Source organism: Wolffia australiana, chromosome 15, assembly GCF_029677425.1.
Source record: "Wolffia australiana isolate 7733 chromosome 15, ASM2967742v1".
Classification (NCBI taxonomy): Eukaryota; Viridiplantae; Streptophyta; class Magnoliopsida; order Alismatales; family Araceae; genus Wolffia; species Wolffia australiana.
Window position 1 is genome coordinate 9524401 of NC_135849.1, and position 11010 is coordinate 9535410.

The window sequence follows — 11010 nt, forward strand, 5'->3', positions numbered from 1 at the left end:
TGGGCCCAAATGGGCTGTTAAAGGTGATTGTTCTGTTTCATTGGGCCTTCTGTGCATGCCACTTTAAATTATTCATGATGATTTTCTCAGTAGTAATCTAGGAAGATGAGAGGTCTGTGTAGGTTTTGGGGATTGGACCATACCCGTCGATGCATGCGTCGGTGCATTGTTGTTCCACATTTGTCTATAACAATTATACAAAGAACACATGTTATGCATTAATTATTGATGAAATTTGGATTTCAATGGAATAACCAGTTGAGTCCTAATTTGCATTATCTTACATTTTATTTAAGCTCATTTGAATGCAAGGACTTGGGTGCATTTAATGATAGCTTACGGAGGAGCATGAGAGAAAAGAGGAAGCCCAAGCTACAACCTGGACCAATAGACGAACTACCGGAGTTAAAGCCCAAGTCAAGCGTACTAGAATCCGAGTTGAATCTGGATGTCATTTTCAGATCTGGATCATCAAAGGATGTGAATATTGAGGTAAAAAGCAAGTCATATTGATCTTCCAATCTCTAGGGATTACATCCAAGGACTAGGAGCATTATAGTTAGGGTTGGGTAGTCTATGTCTCACTCCTGATTTTTAGTAAAGACCCAAATCTTACCAAACCTTCATTCTGGTATCGGATCAGTGTGGTCCACTCATGCATGTTGTCCCTCTCATGTCTGTATGCCCCCCCACTCTGTTGTTGCCAACAACTCTCGGCGTTGATAAAGGATACTTGTAGATAAAAATATGTAATTTTAAGGCTCTGAATAATGAAACACTATTTATAAAAAAATTCCTAGTACATGGTGATTATGTTTTTATATGTTTTGGGGACTTGAATATAATTAAGCAAGGGATATCTTTTAAAAACTATAAACAAAAGAAATCTATTTGATTCATAATTATCTTAAGATTGTGTAATATTTCAGACTATTTTGACAATTTTTAGAGTTTGAATGATGGATATTCTGTCACATTCAAACTGACCATACTTCCATGTCCTATTTAGGTTTAACAAATGAAATATTTTATTCATTATTATTCTTGTATTATGTTTATAATTAAGTCCTTGAATATTAGATTCTAAATATTCTTATTTGAAAGATACTTGAGATTGGCATGGAAATATCCATAAAGAAGAACTCAATATGATCCCAATGTTATAATAGTTATGTATGATCTAGAGACCATTAGTGTAGTGGTAGTAAGGAAAACATTAGGTTCTCTTTACGGAAGGAGTTCACAAAATTGATCCATATGAATCCCTGAGTGCTTATTTATGTCACAATCATGTATGTAGACGTTCAAACTGAGACACCAAAGGCATTGTGGATGTTACAACCTAGGAGTCCCTACTCACAACATTCAAACTTGTCTTAGCTTGGATATATCAAAAGGCACATGAAGGTGATTGGGTGGTCAATATGGGATACTCATGTCTTAGTATAAGAGCACAATGACTTGAGGAAGGAGACAATGGAAGTGTACGTTTACGGTAAACCAATCACACATCCCATATCTCATTTAACATTCAGTGATACAATATATTCACTACAATGCCCATGTGATGTTTAGAATGAAGTCCATGAATACATGACTAAGTGAAGTATTGTGATATCATAATACAAATATAACTAGTCATTAAACATTTATTTCAAATATTCCTATCCAAACCATACTTCAGCAGGACAGTGAAATATTTTAATAGTATAACACTATAAAGTCTAACTCGAATGATGTGTATTGTTGCTGACAAATCCATCAGTATGGAGACAATAGGGAAAAATTATGGGTGCTATTTATGGGAAAGAGTTCATTGAAGTTATCCGCATAGATACTTGAATTGTATTAAAGATGAGTATTTGTAATATTGATTCTCATTATAGAAAAGTTCTCTAATGCATTAGTACCAAGTCACATGATCAACTAGGGTCTGATGGTTGATCATACCTTAAGTCGCCATAGGAGTATCCTGTAGATTAGGAATTGTACGTACATTTTAACCAATGAAAATAAGGTTCCATGAGAAGTCACTATACTCTTTTTTATATTCTATATAACACAAGTTTTAGCTTGGCACCCCACAATAAAGAAACTCAACCTAATAATATGATTAAATTGATGTGTGACTAAATGATTTACACGGTATTATAGATAGCTAATTGGCTATTTAGAGTGGTCACACATAAATAATTTTGTGGGCTTAAAAATATATAATTAAGGTTTAGGGTTTTTTATGAAGCATAAATCCAACCGTATAAATTTTTTTAGGAAATCCATAAAATTTTAGTGCCAATATGTAGAAAAAATATTATCCACACTCCATTAAACCAGGACATCCTTTGGATATAATAAATATTTGAAGAAAACACTTTTTCATTGAACATTAATAAAGTGTTGAAATTTGTGATCATTTGGTTCATTGAGAAATCCATCAAAAACTTTATTAATTTTAATCATATTAAGATGCTGATGAACCCAATATTGATCCATTGGAGTATGATTTTGACTATCCATCAATAGTAAATGAATATCAAAAGTATCCTCCTCTATAAATGCATCCTCATTTTCATCTAATTCCTCTTTTTTTGAGCACATATCATTTCCATGAAGTTTTCCCATAGAAATAACATTTTGATCATCTAAAAGAAACATATAAAAACCACAAGTATCAACACAAACATTTTCATATTCATTTTTAAATCTTATTTTTCTTTGTGTGAACTCGTATCCGCTCCAGAAGATTCATCCATTTTCAAACAAAATGCATCATCAACATGGAAGTCATAGATGTCCTCACAAGAGCATTCATCACATTCAACTTGAATTTCATCAAAATCTTCCTTTGGTTCTTCAAAATTTTTTGAAGCTAGTTTAGCAAAAAATATTCCATTATTATATTTTTCATTTTCCTTATAAATATAAATTTTCAACATCACTGCATTCTTCATACAACATTTACAATAATGAATTAACGTTCTAAAAAATCCATAATTTTTAAAAAATATTATGCATTTCCACATATATCAATTATTTGAGGAATTATGTTTCTAATCATATTTTTAATCATTCTCGTTCTGAAAATGCATTGATATTTAAAATCCTCCTTGCACTCCTTTAAATAATATATCTAATGCTGATCACTTTCAAAAGAATCATCAAGGTGTGCCATCCTATTTTGAATCGATGCATAAGTATTTATTTTTATTTTAGGATATTTATGCATTTTCAAATACAGAGCTTGAATATTCGGATTTTGAGAATATTGAAAATGATGTGCATAAGAAATGTCACGATTTTTCAGAAATATAATCAGCAAAATCCATAAACATTCTATGAGATGATAGAATACCATAATGATACAACTCATGAGGATCAAATCTTTTATCATATTCAGGATCATAATATAAATAATTCATTTCACGATAGTATGGGTTCATTTATGACAAATAAAACAAAAATATAAAAAATACATCTAAAGATGATTTTCAACAATATGAGCAGCACAATCTATACTTGCCTCCGAAGACTTCTCTTGATTTGGTTGACTAAGTTCACTTTCAGAGCACGTGAGTATATGACAAGGAAAATCACTAAATAATAGGAAGTAAAACCACTAATGGTCACCTGTCCCCAGAAACAACATCAATTGATAAAATAAAAATTGGGTGTTAAATTGATATGTAAGTTAGTAACGAGAAATTGAGTAAAGCAATAATACTTTATAAACTGTACTCATAAAATAATTTGACTATTTAGTGATGAGGAAGGGTCAGCTCCATAGGGAATGGATATTAGGGTATAAATACTCTTTAAATTACGATGCAAGTGGGAGGAGAGGAGATACATAAAAAATAGGAAATTGTGGTGTACTGAATACGAGGTTATGAGAGGGTGATAAAATATATTTAAGAAGGATGATATGAATAGTAATATGATGAATAGGCCGGAGGATGTGGATAGATCCAATGGAAATGAATGCATGAGATAGAGGAAGGTATGAAGTGATGACGGATGTAAAAGATGAATAAGAAGATAAGGTGATGAAACGAGTGAATGGATGTGGATAAATGGTGGTGAAATATAATGGTGAAGAATATGTGGATATTCTCTTTCCATCCGTATGGATGCAGAGGCAGGAAAAATAAAGAGGCGTTAAAGTTTTTAGCATGAAACTCCTTGACTCTCAGTTACCGCCAATTGAATTTGGATCATTCTCAGCTCTCTAATTTCCTCTCTCCAATTTCTAAAGATTAGAAAAATAAAGAGCCATTAAATAATTCCAAACAGCTAGATATCAATTCTAAAAATGTTTGAAGTATATATTTTTTAATTTTTAAAAATGATATCTCTTTGAATAGAACGATAAAAAAATCAAGAATAATTATATTTTGATTCAAAATTATGTTGTTTTAGAATATGACATCATAAAAACCATTACAATTTTATAAAATTAAAAATTAAAAACACATTTAATCATTTTAGGCTTGATCACACACATATATAATCAATTTAATGCAAAAATGTAGGTAAATATGGCCATGTTAACCTACTAAAAATTTGTGTTGTCATGTATAAAAGAACAATCATGATAAAAAGAAACAATGCAAAGAAAGGGTACCCATCATATATCCTTATCTTATGTTAGGATCACAGAGATTTGAACTCGTAGGTGAGCTCCCCATAAACATTATTGACTCTCCACAAAACAACCAGGACATTACGTAATGGATATTACGTGGCCGTCAAGCCAATCACACTACCATGTTTATTTGCGTTCATTATTATTCCGTGTGATGTTTATAATGAAGTCCACGAATACATGCAATGATGTAATGAATTATGATGAGATCATAATACAGTGATCACTAGTCTTTAAACATGTGTTCTAAATATTCCTATTCGATGGATAGTCGAGACGGACATCGAATTATCCGGATAGAATAGCACTAGCTGATCCTACTTATACTATAAGTATAGTTGATCCTGTGGCTATTAGTGTGGCGACACTAAGGACAGCTAGTGGGTGCTCTTTGGAGAAAGAGTTCACTGAATTGATTCGTATGAATCCCTGAATGGTATCATACCTAAATGTCAATCAAGTTGATTCAATTCACGGCTATATAAGTGATCCACTGGCCTGAGACACCAAGGACATCTTGTGAATGGACAACTACATTTTCACTACGACTTATGAGCGTCTAATCATGGGATTCAAATAAGTCATAGCTAGGATGTAGTGAGAAACTCACGGAGGTGATCGAGTGGTCAAGATGGGATCATCCACCCTCCGTATAAGAGGAGATTGACTCGATAAAGACGACACAGAAAAATTCTTAGCCAGGGTAGTGAGGATATTGGAGAAGGCGTTCTCCAATGATCCTCGTTATGCATTAGTACTAATTGAATGATGGATTAGGGGTTGACGATAAACCATACCATAAGTCATTCGAGAGTCTTGCGCAGATAATGGATTATACATAAACGGTAACCAATGGCAGTAAAGGTTCCATGAGAGAGTTCAAACAATATTCGGTATCTTCTAGAACACAATGTGTAGCTTTTCACTGATGGATATATATGTGGCCGTCAAGCCAATCACACATTCCACATCTCGTTCCATATTCATTAATAGAACATATTCATTATAATGCACGTGTGATGCGTATAATGAAGTCCATGAATACGTGATCGGATTTAGTAAATTACGATGAGATCGTAATACGGAGATCACTAGTCTTTAAGCATGTATTCTAAACATTCTTATTCAAAGGATACGCGAGAAGGACATCGAAGTATCCAGATAGAATAGCACTATCTAGCCTCACTCATATGATGAGTATGGCCGGTCCCGTAGCCATTAGTGTGGAGACACTAAGGATAGATAGTGGGTGCTCTTTAGTGGAAAGAGCTCACTGAATTAATTCGTACGAATCCCTGAATGGTATCATATCGAACTGTCAATCAGGTCGATTCATGTCACGGTTGTCAAAGTGGTCCTTAGACCTGAGACACCAAAGACATCTTATGGATGGACAATTGTACTTTGACTATGGCCAACGAGTCTCTAATCATGAGATTCTAAACAGTCTTAGTTCGGGCAAATCAAGAAGTTCACGAAGATGATTGAGTGGTCAAGATGGGATCGCCCACCCTCGATATAAGAGGTGACATCTCAAGGAAGACAATGCGATGAAGTCCTTGGCCAAGGCAGTGAAATATCAAAGAAGAGTTCTCCGATGATTTCTGAATGCATCATTACTAACTCGGATGATCGATTAGGGTTTGACAGTTGACCATACCCTAAGTCGTCCAAGGAGCGTCAAGTGGATGAGGGATTATACATACACGGTAACCGATGACGAACAGATTCCATGAGTGAGTCGATACACACTCCTTTGTATCTTCTAGGACACGAGGTGTAGCTTGGCACCCCACGTGTCGGAGTCTCGACCTATCGATTGGGTTAAATCGATCCGACATTAATTAATCTATATGATGATATAGTTAATTAATTGGAAGGCCAATAAAGGTTATTGGGTCGTTGGAGTCGTTAACTAGACTGATACATGGGCCTAGAGGGTCACACGCAAATGGTCTTTTAGACTTTGGAAGATACACTTAAGTTTTGGTGGTTTTTATGAAAAATACCCACTTAGTATAAATAGGGGAAGGCCCTGAACGAAATTCACCCAGGACAGAATTGTTCAGGGGCCTTTCCCCTTCTTCTCCACTCTCCCCACACCCCCTCTCCATCCCTGATGTGATCAGGACGACGTAACGACACCGACGGAGAAAGAAAGGGGCTCGTCAACGAGAAGGAGGAGATCTGACGCACCGAGGACCGCGTGGATACGTCTAGAGGCTGCACACTTGAGCAGCTAGACTCGTCTCGCTCCCGGATCGAAGAAATCACGAATGAGATTCGTGCAAGGTACATCGTTTTAATGGTTTTTTGTCAATGCCGTTCGATTCGCAAAAGACTTCCGTTGCGCATCTTTTTGTATTGTTCATCCATCTCAAGGCCCCTAGAACCCAACAGGCACCCCACAGGCTTGAAACTTAACCTATCAATTGGGTTAAATCGATCCTTATTTAATTAATCTATATGTTGATATAGTTAATTAGTAAGGTTGGTCAATAAATGTTATTGAGCCATTAAAGTTATTAAGTACAAAGATACATGGGCCTAGAGAGTCACACACACAAGGGCATAAGGGCATTGGTGGATATATTTTAGTTTGGAGGGTTTTTGAGAAAAACCTTAAGTGAAATATGTTTTCCATGCATGAACCAAGGCACCGAACCCAACAATTCTTGCCTTTACTTGACCTAGATATTATAAGGCCTTAGATGGGCACCAAGTTTGGAATTCTTGTGTATTAACTCTTTGTTTATGATCTGGATCATGGATTTAGTTTCTTTTTATGGTTAAAGAAGTGGCTTCCTCCTCTCCTTTTCTCCCATTTTATTCAACTTAATCTGGCATTTTCAATAAAACTCCAAGAAAATGCCGGAAAAATCTATTGGACTCTAAGTTGTAAAATGGGATTAATCTTATAAATTAATAAAATATAGTAAATATAACTTAATAAATTAATGTATAATTTTCTCGCTTTAACCTTTAATGCTGTATAATTGAAGTACAACCCTAAAAATAAGCGGCAAAAATCAACTAGAAAACCACACTGTTACTGACTTAATTTGATGCTATCATCTAGGACGGTGTCTCTCTCAATATGTGTTGCTACTTAAAGTCTAGAAATCCCCGCTAGCCTTCTTTCTACCTGAAAGGTGAAAGGTAAAATTCTTCTCCTCCCAATTTTGCACAAAATAGAATAAAATGCCTAATGAAGATAAACAAACACGAACAAGTATTGGTAACACAAAAGAAATGAAAGTTAGAGCATCACAACTGAAGGGTGATTAGGACTAAAATGGTATTTGCTAAATCAAGTAATTGATAAACTTAAAAACAGGTTTCATTATTATGCCTTTAATATGTAGTTTAATTAATATTATTTGAAACCTTTACTCACAGAACGATAGCAATTTAGTGATGAGTAAGGTTAATCTCCATGGGGAATAATGATAAGGAACTGAATATTATTTAAATAGTGAGTGAAGATGTGAGGGAAATGGTGAGGTAAGAGGGTGACAATTGATACTCATATGGATTCTCTGAATATTAATTTTAAAGATATAAGATTACATATATAAGGGGTGAGTTTACGAGAGGATTATGAAGTAAATGCAATGAAAGATTTAGAAGAAGCGCGACATTTAAAACCTACAGAGAGGATGCTCGTGTATGCAAGTGAGATGGTCATCATTTGTGTTTATCCATCATGGATGACCATATTATATGCCAAAATCATTATGAACATGTATCATTTATGAAAAATATATGTCATAACCTATATCTTGATATTGATGCCAACATTTAGATATCAGTTTCTTGAGTAACTGATATCAACATTTATCTACATCTCAAGGCTTGAATGCAAATCTCGAGTATCAAATGCATACATCAGATTTTTATAACACATAAGTTATTTTTATTGTATTTTTATAGTATACATTTTCGTACATATATTGCATTTTAGGTGAATATACACATTTACCGCGACGAAAATGCCAAATGTAGGCTGGACCATCAAGGACCAAGGATAAACTCTCCATGTGTGAGTAAATATAGATTAATTTAGCCCTACATGGACCAAAAACTAGTGTACATCATGCTCAAAGCCCAAAAGAATTGGTCGCTCCCCCTACTATCCATGTGGAAACCACGAGGCATGCATATAGGTTGATTTGGAGTGTGAGACTCCAACAATGTTATTCGATATTCACTAGTCAATATATGTGTTTTTTTAATATTGGACTGGGAAATATTCATCAATTATTTGGTACTTTGTAATATCCATTTATCAAATATTATATCCAGTATCTGGTACTGCTATCAATCACTATTTATATGATACCTACTATAGTTCAAACATCCATTAAGTACCTTATATCATCATCTTAAATCTTATTGGTTTTCCAAGATATCAAATATCAAAGTGTTTGTATCAAATATAGGGATGAATATCAAAGGGCAAACACAATAGCTAGATCACATATTGGCACACATATTAAGCATAAATTATGTGCCTAGGTGTAAGGCCCCAAAGTAGGCGTCATTCCTACATAGAGGCTTGCATGCTTATTGTGAGGACATGTCCGTGTACTTGGACTCAGAATAGGGGATCAAGTCATTAAGCGTGAACACCACACACATCATTGGTCATGACAACTGACCTTGATCTTTGAAGCTAATGCCCATTAGGTGCTCGTGATCTTCAACATGAAAGCATGAGTGCATGCCATGTAGACTACGTTCGCATGCCGCGGGGTGGGAGACCTTCCTCCATGAGACTAAGGCAATGACACACAGGGCGCCGAGACAACTATGGGGTGTGTGAGACCCTTGGGGGTAGTGCTGTGGTGCGCGACACCAAGGCTTGGGGTGCCAAGTACTGCGATGCCAATGCAGGCCGAATGCGATGGTATATGCGCATGTGCTGGTGACATGTGGAGCGTCAAGGATGGGATGCACTGGTGGGTGTGCTGAGTGCCATGACCCATGGGCACAGGTGTCACCTGGCATTGGGATACGTTTGTAACGACGGCTACGACAGGCGCACGCTAGGGGCTGCTGGCCTCAAGGCATTGAGTGCCACGATAAACTCTAAATGCATCATGAAAGCATGCATCTTTTAATGCCAATTTGATATAATTTTACCTATATTATCCTCATTTTTATATGAAATTTCAATCTCATGCATTATATGAAGAAATTAGTATAAATAACACTTTATAATTTAATATGCAATATATTTTACCAATCCCACTAATTCTTATTGAAGAAATACCAAATATATTTAATGTTTTTATCCTCCTCCTCTTGATATTTTAGCTTGAATTTTGTAAGAAAGTTAAAAAAATAAAAAAAATAAAAATTTTGGCTTAAAAGTAGGGTAGGCGAGTGCAACCAGCCACAAGACGACCATAACCACACTCAAGCCGACCACATGCAAGCGAGTGTAGAGGCACACAAACCCACCAACATCCAGCCTAAGACAACCAGCACAAGCCTAACACCCACCAAGGAGCCTATCAAGAGGCCTATCACAGAGCCAACTACAAATGAGCACAAACGAATGAGAGGGAAGTCTTTATTTATTTTGACCTATAATATGGGTTGAGATTTTTATAGTCATTCATGTTTTGAACTTTTCTGATATGGGTTTATATCCCAATGTTCCTTTCATCTTCGCATCAGGCCAGACCGAGAGGCAACAAAAAGGATCACAGTCCAAAGCGACCGCGATCTTATAAAATTTTAAAAGAAATCATGACCAGGTTTTGAGCCGACTCGACACAAAGCCCATACCATTTTGGGCCATTTTTTAAGTAAACGGACAAGATTTCAGCCGTCCAGTGTTCTTAAAGAAGATCGGACGGTGAGATCTGTTTCTTATTATTTAATGTGTTTTCATTCTTTTTTAGGCCTTCTGATTGGCCATGATGACTAACGAGGACGAATGGGTCGAGTGATTGACAAATTACAAAGGGGTTATGATAAGAAACTGATGCATCATGCTGATGGGACAGGCTGATGTGGCATGGTGGGTGCACCACTTAATAGTGGACCACTACAATTTTATCGTAGCCATTGGTCTCACTCTTACACGGATCAGACGACCATGGGCAGATCCCTCCATCTCTGCCTCTAGCCATCATCTGCGGCAAGCCGGCGGTGGTCTGCAGCCAAGGGCAGGACCGCGTCAGGCGATCCGACAGCCTGGGTGGACCCCAGAACTGTCTCCCTCCATTGGTGACCATGGAAGATCCTTCCGAGGCCTTTAAAAGGGCTCCATAGCGTTCATTTTCTGGATCCTTTGGCTGAGATCCAAGATGATGAAGGATACTTCTAAGGCGATTTGAGCAATAGGGGTGTGACAC